Source organism: Mus musculus, chromosome 18 (genome assembly GCF_000001635.26).
Source record: "Mus musculus strain C57BL/6J chromosome 18, GRCm38.p6 C57BL/6J".
Classification (NCBI taxonomy): domain Eukaryota; kingdom Metazoa; phylum Chordata; class Mammalia; order Rodentia; family Muridae; genus Mus; species Mus musculus.
Window position 1 is genome coordinate 56190468 of NC_000084.6, and position 17506 is coordinate 56207973.

At 39.4% G+C, this 17506-nt stretch overlaps 1 non-coding gene across 1 annotated transcript; it reads left to right on the plus strand.

Annotated features, from left to right (window-relative positions):
- The first annotated feature begins 2531 nt into the window (after positions 1–2531).
- On the plus strand, positions 2532–2666 carry Gm23555. The gene has a single exon (XR_003952697.1). It is a non-coding gene; the product is annotated as a small nucleolar RNA SNORA17 (small nucleolar RNA).
- The last annotated feature ends 14840 nt before the right edge of the window (positions 2667–17506 follow it).

A 17506-nucleotide genomic window follows, 5' to 3' on the forward strand; every position in this document is an offset into this window, starting at 1 on the left:
GCAGATGTTTTAAGAGCATGATAAGTGCATGTCTTTCTTCGACAGATGCTTTTATATTTGCATAAACAGAACATCAGTAGCCTATTGTCCTTTTGATGCTAGAAGGTAGGGTAGAAGCTACAGCCATCAGTTTTCCTAACCATTGATAAGCAGAGATATTCTCTTCTCTCCCTCCCCCAAAACACCAGCAATCTCTCTCCTTCATTCACTTTCTCCGAGAGTGGCATTTCCAGCCATTCTGGCTCTGATCCTCCCCACCTCCTCCCATTGGATTATTTGAACTTGATTTTTCCTCATGAAGTCTTTGTAAGCTGGAGCAAGCCGATTGCACCAGTGTCCTATACTGAATGTCATCGTCTCTGTTGGGTTTGTACCTGCTGCAAATCCCTGTGTTTAGATAGCAGCTTATTTCCTCAAAGTCTAGATGCACTTCTACTTGATCTTGCTGCAAAGTACCCTCCCATATTGTTAGTACAAAAATCTGTTACCATGGTAAATAATATTCTGCCATGCATTCATCAGAAGAGGCTGCCAATCTTGTCATTTTTCACATAAGCAGAATATGCATAGCTCTAAAGGAGTATTCTTTCTAGCCAGAGTAGATGATCTGAAGATCTTTTAAGTATGGAACACAGGTAGAGCTATGAGCATGTTAGGTGATTCTCCAATGTACCTCTGTATATATAGAAAAGTACCTTTGTGGTGCTTGATCTCTGAGGTTTGTGAAGTGCATTTTTTCTTTAAAGATAAATGCAGACATACAAATGAGGTCGGGACCCTTCTAAATTCAGAATATTTTTGAGGTGCTAGCTAAAAATGAGAGAATGACTTCTCTTTTCAATTTTTCTCTGCCTAAATAAACACAGCCTTCCCCTTCTCCATTTAGTGCTCAGATTCAGTGCAGCCTCCAGGTTCCCACAGCTTCATCAGTCATTCAAAGCTTCAGGTATCTTTCCAAATGGCCATTACATATCCAACTCAGCTCATGGCCAATGGCCCACCCACACTTACACACTGATTATGTGCCTTGCTATGGGCTTGGGACATCAGAGTAAAACAGCTACTATTTGGTGAGGAATAAACACTTACATGTATTGTTCAACTGAAGGATGTTTAGGCAGAATACAGCACACAGAGAGCTAAGAACACAAAATGAACACAAAATGAACTCGTTGAATTTGGATATCCATAGAGAGAATAGTTCTTAGCTTTCTATTCATTTTCATACTCTCCTGTCTGACTGGAAAAGGACACTGGTCCTTCCCAGGTCAAACCAATCGTTAGACATATGCATCCTGTTAGAAGATGTTAAGTGAAGTTTCTTTGCAGTTGTAGAATCCCAGCAAAAATAGCAACACAAAGGACAGTAATAAATTGTTTAAAAAAAAAAGCCTATCATCTATAGAGAGGTGTTAGATTAGTTACATAATACTTACCACTGGTGACAAGACAGCCCATCAGTGCCCTGTACCTTACCTATAGCCCATATAAGAGAAATCTAGACATTAATTAAGGTGCTATTTAAAGGGTGTGCATGGAGACAGAACAAGTTGGGTACAGTGACCTCCTTTCTGCCACCCACAAGGAGCACAGTCCCTAGGGAAAAAAATAATTCATTGGTAATCCTAGGACTTTCCTTAGACTGGAAAAGGCCTTACAGATGGTTTCTTGCTACATTTATAAGCAGCCATCCCTATGCAAATACTAATACAGAATGCAAGAAAATTCTTGAGGAGAAATTAATATAACTATCTAAAGTTGGGGAAAATACACTCAGCAAAGACATTGTCAGCTCCATGACCTTAAAAGCATAAAGTGGGAATCAGTTTCCAGCAAATGACAACAGGACAAAAATTGCAGGGCAAAGAAGGAGAGGAGCATTTACTGAAACATCAGTGATGATGTCTGATGTTTCCTGTGGTCAAGGGACACTTTAGACAGGAGCAAGAAAGAAAATGCCTTGAAAGGCCCACATTAAACAAGTGCACTGCTGAAAAGCTTTTGCCAGCAGGAAGAGCCTGTGTATACCATCAGGCAGGAAGGGTCACAACCATCTGCAAGCCAGGAAAAAACAAATTGTCTGGCACCTTGATCTTGGATGTCCAGCCAGCAGGACTGTTAGAAGATGAGCTGCTGTTGTTCAAGCTGCTCTGTCTGTAGCTGGGGGAAAAAAAGCAAATTCATAAAGATCCTGAGTTGTAGAGAGGCCATGTGCACTGACCTCTGTGAGAAAAGAGTTAAAGAAGAGGATGGAGAGATGGACACTGGGTGAACCCTGGTACAAGTGGGAGGCATCAAGGACCAGGGAACAGCAGCAGCCTCATCATTTTGTCCTTCTTCTAAGTTAACTCTCCCCATACTGTTTACCCTGATGGGAGGAAGGATCTGAACATACAAGGAAAGTAATTCAGGAGCAGCATGGAGGGAGGAGAGAGCTACAGGCTTGGCATCAAAGGCATCTAGAATCTGTAGCTTGAGTAGAAAACTGAAGTTTGAAAAGTACAGAGATGAAATGCAAAACACTCAAGATAGGTGCCCCTGGAAGTGTTGCTGGTGTGGCTGCTGCATCTCATGTGTGCTAGTAGGTGGCTAAGAGGAAAGAGACATGTCTGCCCTCAGGGTTCTGACCTGTGAATATCTGAATGATTGATTAACAGCCTAACACTCCCTGAAAAAAGTAAGCCTGAAATGACCACCAGTCAGGTACCACACAAGTCTGGTAGGGACAGACCATGCCTGAGATGCAAATGGGAAATTCCACTCCTGAGACAACTTCAGACACTCAGAGACCCCAGGCATCACTAAGAGGATCAATTAAATTGTAGAGATAAGAAAGAGAAAGAGAAACAAAAGGATGTGGGCACAATTAACAGATGCAAAACTGGAGACTCAAGGATAGTAAGCAACAGCCTGATGTGAATAGTTGACTATGCCACATGGGACCATGATGGAGACCTGACCTGTATTGCCACCAGGGGCCATGTCTGGGCCCCTGGCCCTGTAGCAGTAGGGATCTGTTATCACCCAAGGCCACACCAATGTCTCTAGGCTGGGCTGTCACCCAGAAACATGTTGATGTCTTAGGGCTGTGCAGAACTAGCCCCACCCCTCATATGAGCATCATGGAAAAGCTTTCCCTAGGGGCATGTGAGAGGGAGAGCTGACCCCACCCAGAGCCAGCTGCAGTACTCTGAAGAGAGGCCCCACACATTGTGAGAGTTGCAGGTGAGCTGGTCTCAAGAATATGAGCATGAAAGAGCTGGCCTTGCCACTCATCTCCCATGCAGCGGCATGGACAAGGGAAAGATACCCTCCTCCCCAGTTACCCCTCACCATCTGTGGCTAGTGGGAGATCTGACACTGGGGTCATGAAAGCAGGAGAGCTCCCTGTCCCTCCCCACCTGCAGCATTTGGGAGATTGGGCCCTATACCTCTCCTGCTCAGACAGTAGAGCTGTCCCTAGATGTAGGGGTTGCAGGTAAGCTGGCCCCAAGGGCATGAGCATAGGAGAGCTGACCCTGCCTCTTATCTTCTGTGCAATGGCATTGTCAAGGGAGAGATCTTCTCCTCTCTCTTTTGCCCTTGCCACCTGCTATGGGAAGGAGAGCTGGCCCTGTCCCACATCTCCTTCAGTACTCTAGAGAGCAGGCTCTGAACCTCACCTGGGCAACACAGTAGAGCTGGCCCCTTCCTCGTTCCTTACCAGCTATGGCAGACTTATCTTGGAGTCATGAGAGTGGGAGAACTGGTCATGTCCCTCACCATGGTAGACCCTGCACCTTATCTGAGCAGCAGGATAGAGCTGACACTGGTAGTGGGGTGGGGGGGGACCTTCTGGTGAGTCAGCTCCAAGGGCATAAAAGCTGACCAGCCCAGATCCAGGGCTTTGAATGGGCCTAGCTCGACATGTACCCTATCCATAAACTGCTGGAATGCATGAAGGGGCTGGACTTACTACAGAATTTCCATCACACAGGGCAACAACAGGATATCTGAGTGAGAGAAGGATTCCCAGTGAGGTTCCTGTGTTGATAGAGTAGAGGAAGCCAGAGGCCTCAGACCAAAAAAAAAAGCAAAAAAAAAAAAAAAAAAAAAAAAAAAAAGGAGTCAGGAGTCATCGCAATGAACATTTGTAAGCAAAGTATGGACAAAGGGGTATATTGTGGCACACACTGTGATACACTACAGCTTCTACAATGAGATTTTTTTCTTTGTTGGGGGTTTACCAATACCAGGGAACAAGAGATAAATGAGACTGGGGTACAGAACTGTTAGAAGATGAGCTGTTGTTGTTCAAGCTGCTGTCTGTAGCTGGAAAAAAGCAAGTTCATAAAGATCCTGAGTTGTAGAGAGGCCATGTGCACTGACCTCTGTGAGAAAAGAGTTAAAGAAAAGGATGGAGAGATGGACACTGGGTGAACCCTGGTGCAAGTGGGAGGCATCAAGGACCAGGGAAATTCACAAAGAACCAGTAGTAAGTTTAAAAAGAAAGTAATGAAGGAGGGAAAGAAGGAAGAATGATAAATAATAATAAACAGTCAATATGCCAGCCAGCTCAGCTCCTATGAGGGCTCCCCTCCTGCCTTACAGATAACCGTTTTCTTTCTATGTCTTCACATGGTGTAATGGCAAAGGACACTTTCTGGTATCTCTTCATATAATGATGTCATTACAGGGCCCTATCCTATTGTCTCATCTAAACTTACTCTTTCCATAGCATTTATGTATCCAACTATAGTCGCATTGGAGTTAGGGCTTTAACACATGACTTTTCAGAGGACAGTTCCATCAGTAGCAGTCACTACAAAAATAACTGAGAAAGACAGGGGACAAAAAGAGAGGGAAAAAATAGGTAATGGAAATCTATAGCAACATATAAAATATTTTCTCACCCAGAAATAAATTGAGGAGAAGCATGTAATTGCATGCTTAAAGCATCCCTGGAAAAGAAGAATTGCTAATTACAAATAAGTGCAAAAACGTATTAGAAGAGAAATTTATTTTTAAAAAAGTCACAGTAGGAAACAAACACAAAGCAAAAGCCCGGGCACACCGTGTTAAGTGAGTGAGTGCATGGGAAATCCATGGCTGACGTGTGGTGGAGAAAAAATGAACTTGGGTGGCATGTTGAAAATTCTGTAGGCAATCAAACTCTTTAAATATATTTAAGTGTGTGAAAGAAAAAAATAAATTGGCTTGAGAAAACTTACAAAAATTATGCATTCATTTTACTATAAGAACACAAGTTCTAACGAACTATTCAAGAATCATCATCCTGACTGGAAGAACAGAAAAAAAAAAGCTATGAAATATGTTGGCATCTATTTTAAAGTGATAGACAGTCTGGGGTGTCTTCACAGAAGAAAACTCACAGTGAGATGAAAATTCAGCAAAATATAGTTCAAGATGGCAGACCCAGCACAAGCCTTTGCCACTTCTTTGACAATTCACAAAAAAAAAAAAAAACAGTTTTAAAAGACACCAGGAAGAGAGGCTGTAAAAAGTCTGAGACCAAGTCAAAGTCCATTTGGGGCATAGCCAGCAGCGTTGAGCAACAGTGTTGTTCCCTGAGATCCATTGCCAGACCCACAGCTCTGCCTGACTCCTCAAGGAGTCCTTTTAGTATTCAGAACATCTAGATAACACCAGGAACAAGAACATGGCTAAAGGACAAGTAAGAACACAATCAACAAGAGCCATGGCAATATGATATCACCAGAACTCAACTATCCAATTACAGCAATCCCTGAATAAGCTAAAACAGTCTAAGCACAAGAAAATGAACCTTAAATCCAATTTTATAAAGATAATAGAGGTCATTAAAGAGGAAATGAATAAATCCCTTAAAGAAATATGAAAATATAAAATTAAATAGTTGAAAGAAATTAATAAAATCATCCAAGAATTAAAATGGAAATAGAAGCAATAGAGAAAACAAAAACTGAGAGAATCGTGAAAATTAAAAACCTAGGGAAGAGAACAAGAACTACAGATACAAGCATCACCAACAGAATACAAGAGATCAAAGAGGATCTCAGGCCTAGAAGAAATGATTGAAGAAATTGAGACATCAGTCAAAGGGGCCAGGCAGTGGTGGTGCATGCCTTTAATCCCAGCACTTGGGAGGCAGAGGCAGGCAGATTTCTGAGTTCGAGTCCAGCCTGGTCTACAGAGTTCCAGGACAGCCAGGGCTACACAGAGAAACCCTGTCTCAAAAAAACAAAAAAACAAAACAAAACAAACAAAAAAAGTTATAAGGAGAAAAGGTAAAGTAAAATATAAAGGCAGACCTATCAGAATTATTCTCAGTAGAACATCTAAAAGCCAGAAGGGCTGGGCAGATGTCTTGCAGACTCTCAAAAACCACAGATGTCAGCACAGACTATGATACCCAGCAAAATTTTCAATAACTATAGAGAAAAAAACAACATATTCTATGACTAAACAAAATTTAAACAATATCTATTCATAAATCCAGCCCAACAGAAGATACCAAAAGGAAAATTGCAACCCAAAGAGGTTAACTGCACCCAAGAAAACAAAGGATATAAATAACCTCATACCAGCAAAACAAAGGAAGGGGAACACACACTACCAAAACCAACATCAAAATAACAGGAATAAACAATTGGTGCTCATTAATATCTCTCAACATAAATGGACTCAATTCTCCAATAAAAATTTCCACAGGCTAACAGAATGAATGCAAAAACAGGATTCTTCATTCTGCTGCGTATAAGAAACACACCTCAACAACAAAGATAGACATTGCCTCAGAGTAAAGGGGTGGGGAAAGATTTTCCAAGTAAATAGAACCAAGAAGCAAGCTGGAGTAGCCATTCTAATATCTAATAAAATAGACTTTAGCCAAAAGTAATAAAAATAAGTAAGGAAGGACACATCATACTTATCAAAGCAAAGATCCACCAAAATGGTGTCTCAATTCTGAACATGTATACCCCAAAAGCAAGGCTCCCATATTTGTAAAAGAAACATCACTAATGCTTAAGTTGTACATCAAACCCCACATATTAATAGTGGGAGACTTAAAGACTCCACTCTCTCTAACAGACAAGTCATTGAGACAGAACGAAACATTTCACCTAAATATTATCTATATCTATATCTATATCTATATCTATATATATATATATATATATATATATCACAGTACCTTCTTCAAAACTGACCATATAGTTGGTCTCAAAGCAAGCCTCAACAGATAACAACAAAATTGATGGTTCAATATAGAAAAATCCATCAATGTAATCTACCATATAAACAAACTGAAAGAAAAAAAACACATGATCATATGTTAGATGCAGAAAAAAAGTTGGACAAAAATCATGTTTACTTGAACATAAACATAATTAAGGCAATATTCAGCAAGCCAATAGCCAACATCAAATTAACTAAACAGAGAGAAACTTAAAGCAATTCCACTAAAATCTGGGACAAGGCAAGACTGCCCACTCTCTCTTTACTTTATCTATTCAATATAATTCTTGAAGTTTTAGTTAGAGCAATAAGAAAAGTAAAGGAGATCAAGGGGAAACAAGTTTAAAAGGAAGGTTTCAAGTATCTCTATTCACAGATGATACAATAGTATACATAAGTGACTCCAAAAAAATTTTACAAGAGAACTCTTACAGCTGATAAACACCTTTAGCAAAGTAGCTAGATAAAAAATTTACTCGAAAATTTAGTAGCCTTCCTTTATACCAATGTTAAATGGGGTGAAATAATTAGGGAAACAACAGCCTTTACAATAGCCACAAATAATATAAAATATCTTGGTGTAACTCTGACCAAGCAAGTAAAATACCTGTATGATAAAAACATCAAGTTTCTGAAAGAAATTGAAGAAGATATCAGAAGATGGAAATATCTCCCATGCTCATGGATTGGTAGTATTAACAAAGTAAAAATAGCCATCTTACAAAAAGCAATTGACAGAGTCAATGCAATTCCCATAAAACTCAAGTACAATTATTTTCAGGCCTTGAAAGAGCAATTCTCAACTTCATATGGAAAAACAAAAAATACAGGATAGCTAAAACAATCCTGTATAATAAAAGAACTTCTACAGGTATCACTATCCCTGAGTTCAAGCTGTACTGCAGAGCAAAAGTAGTAAAAAACAGATGGTATTGGCATAAGAACGGACATGTTGGTCACCAGAATAACGTCAAAAACCCAGAAATAAACCCACACACCTATGGACACTCAATTTTTGACAAAGAAGCTAAAACAATAAAATGAAAAAAAAAAAAAAAGAAAGCAGATGTCTGCATGTAGAAGAATACAAGTAGGTCCATATTTATCCTGCACAAAACTCAAGTCCAAGGAGAACACATCTCTGTTGCTGGTGGAATTGAAAACTGGTACAACCACTTTGAAAATCAATTTGATGGTTTCTCAGAAACTTGAGAATAGTTCTACCCCAAGACCCAGCTACAACACTCCTGGGCATATTCCCAAAAGATGCCCCAGTAAACCACAAGGACACTTGTTCATCTACGTTCATAGAGGCTTTATTCATAATAGCAAGAAACTGGAAACAACCTAAATATCCCTAGACTTAAAGAATGGATATAGAAAATGTGCTACATCTACTCAATAGAATACTATTCAGCTGTTAAGAACAAAGACATCATGAAAGTTGCAGGCAAATGGATGGAACCAGAAAATATCATCCTGAATGAGGTAAGATAGACACAGCAAGACATGCATGCTATGTTCTCACTGATAAGTGGATATTAGCCATAAAGTATGGGATAACCATGCTACAATCCACAAGCCAAAAAAATGTTTACAAACAAACCAAAAAAACAACAACAACAAAACTAACTAATAAGGAAGGCCCAAGGGAGGATACTTGAATCTCACATAGAAAACAAAATAAGGGCTGGTGAGATGGCTCAGTGGGTAAGAGCACCCGACTGCTCTTCCAAAGGTCCCGAGTTCAAATCCCAGCAACCACATGGTGGCTCACAACCATCCGTAATGAGATCTTACTCCCTCTTCTGGAGTGTCTAAAGACAGCTACAGTGTACTTACATATAATAAATAAATAAATCTTTAAATAAAATAAAATAAAATAAAATAAAATAAAATAGACATCAGAGGTGGATGGAGGGATAATGCGGGAAAGGAATGTGAGGGTGAGACTGGAAGGAGAAAAGGGAGGGGGCTACTATCTGGATATAAAGTGAAGAAAGAAAGCAAGAGAGCAAAAAAGCAAGCAAACAAACAAACAAGCAAGCAAGAAAGAAAGAGACAATTCTGAGACTGTGTGGAACATCAATGGATCATATAGTTGTCCAGGCTTCATGAATACGACAGCTTGATTTTCACAGCCAGAGGTAGCACCTCTTGGGAATGATCCGAAGAGGACTGAAGCAGGTACTGTTCACCATGATATCTTCTAGAAGCAGTGAGGAAAGAGAACAGCAGGGCTGGCTGCTGAAATGTTTAAATGCAATGAGACTGACGGAAAATAAATTTATATTGATGTACCAGAGTGCAGAACAGGATAGAAGTTAAATATGAGCAAAAGCAGAGAGAGCCATATAAACTAGTTCAGGTTAGCCAGCATCTTATTAACAGAAATTCCATGAAAAGAAAACAGAGAGATATAAAAGTAAGGTTTAATTTGATGATAGGGATATCGAACAGAATTCAGAGTCAGAGAAATGCAGTCATAGCATGCTACAAGTCTTGATAGCAAAATAATAATAACAACAACAACAATAATAATAATGATAATAATAATGATGATGACTATTATATGCATAGTAATACAAAGATTGATTTTTTTCACTTCAAAATCATAAAACAGAAAACCAAAAAATATAGCTGTAATTGCAAAACAGAATTAAATGTTATCAACCTCAACCATATGAAGCAAAAATTAATCTGATGAAAAGTAGAAAGAGAGAGGAAATGGGAGCAGGACTAATTTTCCATCTTTTTTAAATATATTTTTATTAGGTATTTTCCTCAATTACATTTCCAATGCTATCCCAAAAGTCCCACATACCCTCCCCCCCCCACGCCCCTACCCACCCACTCCCACTTTTTGGCCCTGGCATTCCCCTGTACTGGGACATATAAAGTTTGCATGTCCAATGGGCCTCTCTTTCCACTGATGGCCGACTAGGCCATCTTTTGATACATATGCAGCTAGAGACAAGAGCTCTACTGGTTAGTTCATAATGTTGTTGCACCTATAGGGTTGCAGAACCCGTTAGCTCCTTGGATATGTTCTCTAGCTCCTCCATTGGGGGTCCTGTGATCCATCCAATAGCTGACTGTGAGCACATCCACTTATGTGTTTGCTAGGCCCCAGCATAGTCTCACAAGAGACAGCTATATCAGGGTCCTTTTAGCAAAATCTTGCTAGTGTATGCAATGGTGTCATCGTTTGGAGGCTGATTATGGGATGGATCCCTGGATATGGCAGTCTCTAGATGGTCCATCCTTTTCTCTCAGCTCCAAACTTTGTCTCTGTAACTCCTTCCATGGGTGTTGTGTTCCCAATTCTAAGAAGGGGCAAAGTGTCCACACTTTGATCTTCATCCTTCAGTTTCATGTGTTTTGCAAATTGTATCTTATATCTCGGGTATACTAAGTTTCTGGCTAATATCCACTTATCAGTGAGTACATATCATTTGAGTTCTTTTGTGATTATGTTACCTCACTCAGGATGATGCCCTCCAGGCCCATCCATTTGCCTAGGAATTTCATAAATTCGTTCTTTTTAATAGCTGAGTAGTACTCCATTGTGTAAATGTACCACATTTTTTGTATCCATTCCTCTGTTGAGGGGCATCTGGGTTCTTTCCAGCTTCTGGCTATTATAAATAAGGCTGCTATGAACATAGTGGAGTATGTGTCCTTCTTACTGGTTGGAACATCTGGATATATGCCCAGGAGAGGTATTGCTGGATCCTCCGGTAGTACTATGTCCAATTTTCCGAGGAACTGCCAGACTGATTTCCAGAGTGTACAAGCTTGCAATCCCACCAACAATGGAGGAGTGTTCCTCTTTCTCCACATCCTTGCCAGCATCTGCTGTCACCTGAATTTTTGATCTTAGCCATTCTGACTGGTGTGAGATGGAATCTCAGGGTTGTTTTGATTTGCATTTCCCTGATGATTAAGGATGTTGAACATTTTTTCAGGTGCTTCTCGGCCATTCGGTATTCCTCAGGTGAGAATTCTTTGTTTAGCTCTGAGCCCCATTTTTTAATGGGGTTATTTGATTTTCTGGAGTCTACCTTCTTGAGTTCTTTATATATATATTGGATATTAGTCCCCTATCTGATTTAGGATAGGTAAAGATCCTTTCCCAATCTGTTGGTGGCCTTTTTGTCTTATTGACAGTGTCTTTTGCCTTACAGAAGCTTTGTAGTTTAATGAGGTCCCATTTGTCAATTCTCGATCTTACAGCACAAACCATTGCTGTTCTATCCAGGAATTTTTCCCCTGTGCCCATATCTTCGAAGCTTTTCCCCACTTTCTCCTCTATAAGTTTCAGTGTCTCTGGTTTTATGTGGAGTTCCTTGATCCACTTAGATTTGACCTTATTACAAGGAGATAGGAATGGATCAATTCGCATTCTTCTACATGATATAATTTTCCATCTTACAGAAAAATCAAACCAGTTGACTTGAGTCAAAGGAAAAAGAAACAGAATAGTTGACACATTTTCTGAAGTTATAAAGAAGACTAGCTACATTACGTAACCATCAGTGTGTTAGGATCAGGAAATGAGCATGTGGGTGAGTCAGGCAAGCCTTTATCTTTCATACTAATTAGTGGACATTGCCTGTGGTCAGTAAATTTAGAACTGACAAATTTTATTTAAGTACATACCAGAAACACTTTGGGAACTGGCTAAAGGGGGTGTTGGTGGAAATGAGTGTGAGATGGCCAGTAGGAGCTCTCCCCTCCCCGGGAGCTCTTAGTATCCTTGGTATCTTCCTCTGGGAATGTCACTTAATGAGTTATTCTGCTTTCTGGTACTATGTCTCACAGCTGGTACTGTGAGATAGACAGCTTTCAAAAAGAGAATGTTTGGGCTGACAGTTTGGGAGGATCTCCACCCATGATCAGGCTGTTCCCACTGTTTAGGGGCCATGTCAAGACACCAAACCACATCACAACAGGAAGTCCAGAACAAACATGACCAGGGCACAAAAAGATAGAAAAGGGAAACTAGCCGGGGCTTTATAATCACCTTCAGTGGACACCATGACCAGAACACCTGTCACTAGATCCAGCATCTTAAAGATTCCATATCTTCCTGACAGCTCTTCTCTAGGAAACAAGTCTTTAATGCACTAGCCATTAGGAGAAATTTAAGATCCAAACTAGAGTACTTGTGTAATATAAAAAGTACAATGAAATCCAAAAGTCAAGTATTTTATAAATAACAACTGTCTCCACTTTCCAAATACTGACTGAGGCCAAAACCACCGTCAGGTGTAGAAGAAAGACTTGATCTAGCAAGGAACTGGCTGATGGGCAATAATTAATGCAAGTATTGAAGACTATTTCCCATATCTCCTTCCTATCCTCCCCCTCCTCTCTCTCTCTCTCTCTCTCTCTCTCTCTCTCTCTCTCTCTCTCTCTCTCTCTCTCCTTTCCACAGATTGGACACAATTTTCTCTTTGAAATCTGTTCAAGACAATCAGACAGACACACAACATTGATCCTCCATGGACTCCTATAGTCAGTTAACACACTCTTTCAATCCTGTTATTTAGGAGGCAAAGGCAAGTAAACTCTGTGAGGGTGAGGCCAGCTTGGTCTACATAAAGAGTTCCAGACAAGTCAGGAGTACAGGGGGAATCAGTGAAGCAACAACATAAAAAGAAAAGAAAAAAAATCAGTCTGGAAAAAAATGTGTATTCAAAGAGCCAAAATACAGAACAAATGGTAAATTTAATTTTAATCATCCTTTCCAAATATGAACAAAAAAACCATAACAAGCTACACTACTAAGATAATAATTACTCCAACCACATGGGTCAACAAACTTTGTCTGCAAAAGGCTAAGAAACATGTTGTTAGGCTGAACAAGCTAAGAATCTACCATGGTAGAGATAGATAGATAGATAGATAGATAGATAGATAGATAGATAGATAGATTATATGTATATATATATGTATATATATATATATATATATGAATAAATTTTTCAAAACTCACAAGCTGTAGTTAACTTACTCCTGAGCTAAAGTATCAAGGACAATTAGACAAAAGGCATTTTCCAATTAATATTATGTGTAAAATTATATCACATAATTTACAACTTAAATCATTGTGTTAATGTCAAATACAATACTATCGACATTTACTTTATATTGTTGTGTAATTCTTGATATTAAAAAAAAGCCTTTGACTAGGATCTGGTCAAATAAGATTTAATGTGCACCTATTCTATGCCATTTCATCCCATCCACAGACAAAATCAAGTCAAGTGACGAATCCAGTTCTTCCCAATGAAACACTTCTTTGACAGCTGATATACTTGATTCCCCACTTCTCCATCAAAATGAGATCCCCAAGTAGATTCAACTATATATTCTGTTGCTGCACTCTGAGAAGTGCACCAAGGGGCAAACCAAGGGGCCATCTCTCCACAGCAGGTGATGCTGACTTCCAATTTTAAGATATGAATTTGAAAGGGCTCTTTGGTACTTCAAGTAAGTGACTATAGAAACATGAACATTGATGGCTTACTGGAAAGTAAACATTGATAGCTTGCTGAAAAAAAATGTCTGTTTAGTTGCTATAAAAATATATTTATTAAGCAACTTGGTACCCCTAAGGCCTTGAAAGAAAGATGAAATTTCAAGACCTGTAAGTCATATAAAGTACTCAGAAATTTCTGGTTGTTTGTGAGCCTAGAGGCTGCCTGGGGCTGAGAATAAAGAAAAACAAACCTGGGCATGCCCCATAGTTAAAACATTCCTGGGAACAGCTTGACCATAAAGATAAAGAGGAATGTGAGGACATAACAGGGCTATCTGAACTGAGTCGACAACTCACAGAACTCTGACACCCTGACCTGCACGAATTCTTTTGTTGATGTTTGAATAAGCCAATAGTGTATCACTATGCTGAATTCCCTACCCCTAAGCCCTTTACCCCATAAAAACCCCTAGCTTTCGAGCCGAATCTACTGTCTCCTGCATGAGATATGTTTCGACCTGGAGCTCTGCCATTAAACTGCCTCCTGTGTTTGCAGCAAGGATTCTCGTGTTTCTTTGGGTGTGCTCTCTCTCCTGAGACTAGAGTGGGGGTCCCCGAAAGGGGGTCTTACAGCCTAACTGTACCTTCTACTAAGATTGAGGAGGCAGGAGCGATGAACCACCAATCAAAGAAAATACCTGGTGGAACTCATGGCTCTACCTTCATATGTAGCAGAGGATGGCCTAGTCAGTCATCAATGGGAGGAGAGGCCCTTGGTCCTGTGAAGATTCTGTGCCCCAGTATAGGGGAATGCCAGGGCCAGGAAGCAGGAGTGGGTGGGTTAGGGAGTAGGGGGAGGGGGAGGGGATAGGGGATTTTCAAAGGGGAAACTAGGAAAGGGGATAACATTTGAAATGTAAATAAAGAAAATATCTAATAAAAAAAAAGAAAGATTCAAAAATCAAATGAGCTTCTACATTAAAATCCTAGCTGTATTTATCAGCAAAATACAAACCTAAATAAAATCTTAGATAGCATTAATGACTTGATCAAAAAGAATAAAGTCACTAATGATGAGGAAAACCAATTGATAGGCTACCCTAGGTCATAAAACAACAAAGAAAACCTCCCAGCTTTCTATAGAAGCAACCAAGATTGGACAGAATAGTTCTTATTAAACTTATAACTATAATTTCAATGCCTAGATACAGAGGGGAGCATTTAAAATACTAGCTCCAAACAAATCACCGTAGAGCCAAGAGTGAAAGAGATTGACAGTAACAGTCCCTAGTCTATAGAAAGAATTTAATTATACAAAAAAAAAATCAATATTGTATAACACCAAAAATCAGGTTCTGAGAGACATCTTGTTTTGCTTTTAGCTTAATAGAGAAAGAGATGTACAAACATCTACCCACCAGCACATCCCAAGGCACAGGCTAAGTGTGCCTACAACACAGCTGAGAATTTTACTTCAAATTCACTAAGGAGATCTTCATAAATTCTTCCACCAGTCGTTCCAAAGTTTCCCTAGGTGAAATTTATCTCCAGACTCCCTCTCCCTTCCTCTCTCTCTCTTTCTTTCTCTCTCTGTCTCTTTGTCTCTGTCTCTGTCTCTCTCACTCTCTCTCTCTGTATGTGTGTCTGTCTGTCTGTCTGTCTGTGTCTGTGTGTGTCTGTGTGTTTTGTGTCTGTGTGTTTGTGTTTGTAAAAATCTAAATCCAAACCTGTTTGGTTCAACCAATTCCTGTCCTAATCTTCAGATACTTCATAATCAACATGAAAATGAGACAGGACTCCATGTAAAATTACTGAATCATAATTAATTTTTATATTAAAACGTCAGTTAGCAGTTACAAACTATTTCCTAAACTTCCACCTTTTAACTTAAGGACTGTATGCACCATTATTTAGCTAAACAAAGACACCCACTATAAGATATAGAAAAGACCATCATTATCAACGAGGTCTGCTTTCCCTAGGAAAACAAAAGTAGAATTGTGTCTAGAATTTTAGTCTGGAAGACCATTTAGTCCACTTCCCTACAAGTCTTGCTATTGATGGCTCTACGTGGTTAATAAACCACTAGGCCTACTCTATAAAATAGCCCATACCCTTGATATTTTTGTCACCTATTATATAATCAAAATGACCCTTTCTTTCCATTTTAGTTATGTACTTGGCCAAAAATCTTTGAAACCCAGGTGGTGGTAGTGCACACCTTTAATCCAAGCACTCAGGAGGAGGCAGAGCCACGTGAATCTCTTGAGTTCCAGGACAACCAGGGTTACACAGACAAACCCTGTCTCAAAAAAAAAAAAAAAATCTGAGAAACTACTTCCATCCACCAAATTTTTTTCCATAAAGAAAAATATACTAGTCCTTCTTAAGCACAAACACATTTCATCCAGATTTGAATGTCCTCTGATCGAGCAGAATGAAACAAATAATTCAGGATGAAGAGACTCTAAACAACTATGAAGACACAACGTCTGTTGCTTTTCTATTTTATCTATACAAAGTCTAGCAATGTTCGTTTGAATAGGCTAATCAGAAACCATTCCTTGTGAAAACTCATTTACAAATCTACATGAGGTTGCATGTTCCAAAAACTATTAATTAAATGTATGGTAGTTAACATGTTTGATAACGAACAAGGTTAGCAGAGTTATGAAGGAAAGAAGAAAGATCCATTTTCCATGTCTAACCTTCACTTCACTTGAAAGCAGAAACAACAGTGCAGAAACAACAATATACCCATCATACCCATCATACCCAATATACCCATCATAGGATTTCTCATCCAAAACTCTCAACTGATCCAAGAAACTTGCACTTTAAATGGATTCCTAATCAATTTCCACAGAACTCTGCTTTCGACTGCTGGCAGATTATACTTATTTATGGTTCTTTAAAATCAAAGCAAACAAAAAATATCTTCACAGATACTATATTAAAAGCAACAATCTGGAAACAGCGGTCATCCTCCTCCTGGGACCATCAGGATAGCATGGGTATCTTTTGCACAAAATTACAAATAAGAATGGACAAGAACCAGAGCCGGAGAAATAGCTCGGTGGTTGACAGCACTTGCTGCTCTTCCAGAGGACCCAAGTTTGGTTCCCAGAATCTACATGGTAGCTCACGACCTCCAGTTCCCTCCAGGGCCTCCATGATCACCAAGCATGCATGCGGTACACATACATACATGCAGATATATATTCAGAGACATAAAATACAGATCAAATATTTTTGAAATGAATGGGCAGGTATTAGCATTTTGTCTACACTCTGCCCCACAGTTACCATGCAACAGCCAGGTGTGCCTGACTCAGTAGTAAAAGGGGCTGCTTGCCCCCTCTTCTCTCTCTCTTGCTCTTGCCTTCTTGCTCCCATTAGATTTAAATCTCATCTCGTGTGGCTCTCTTTTTCCCTAATTCTGTTTCTCAAAATTGTCACAGACGAAACTAAAGTTATTCAAAACAATCTTACATAATTTAAGAGGCTATATGCATATCTGAAGATGCGCATCCAACATGCAAGCATGCACTGCAGGGTATTCAGGACTGAAAGCAGTTCTCTACAGTGGAGAATTACTAGTGAGCAAGCAAGCAAGCAAGCATTTCTACACAACTAATGAAAAACAATACAACAGTATAAATAACTCAGTATTTTGAAATGAATTCGGTACCCACTTCTTAAGCAGAGGAAAAAAGCAAAAGAACAGAAATCACTTTAAAACTATTAAAGCAGCTTTTTCAGGTAACTCAATTAAACTGCTATTTGCCAATTAAGGCTCAT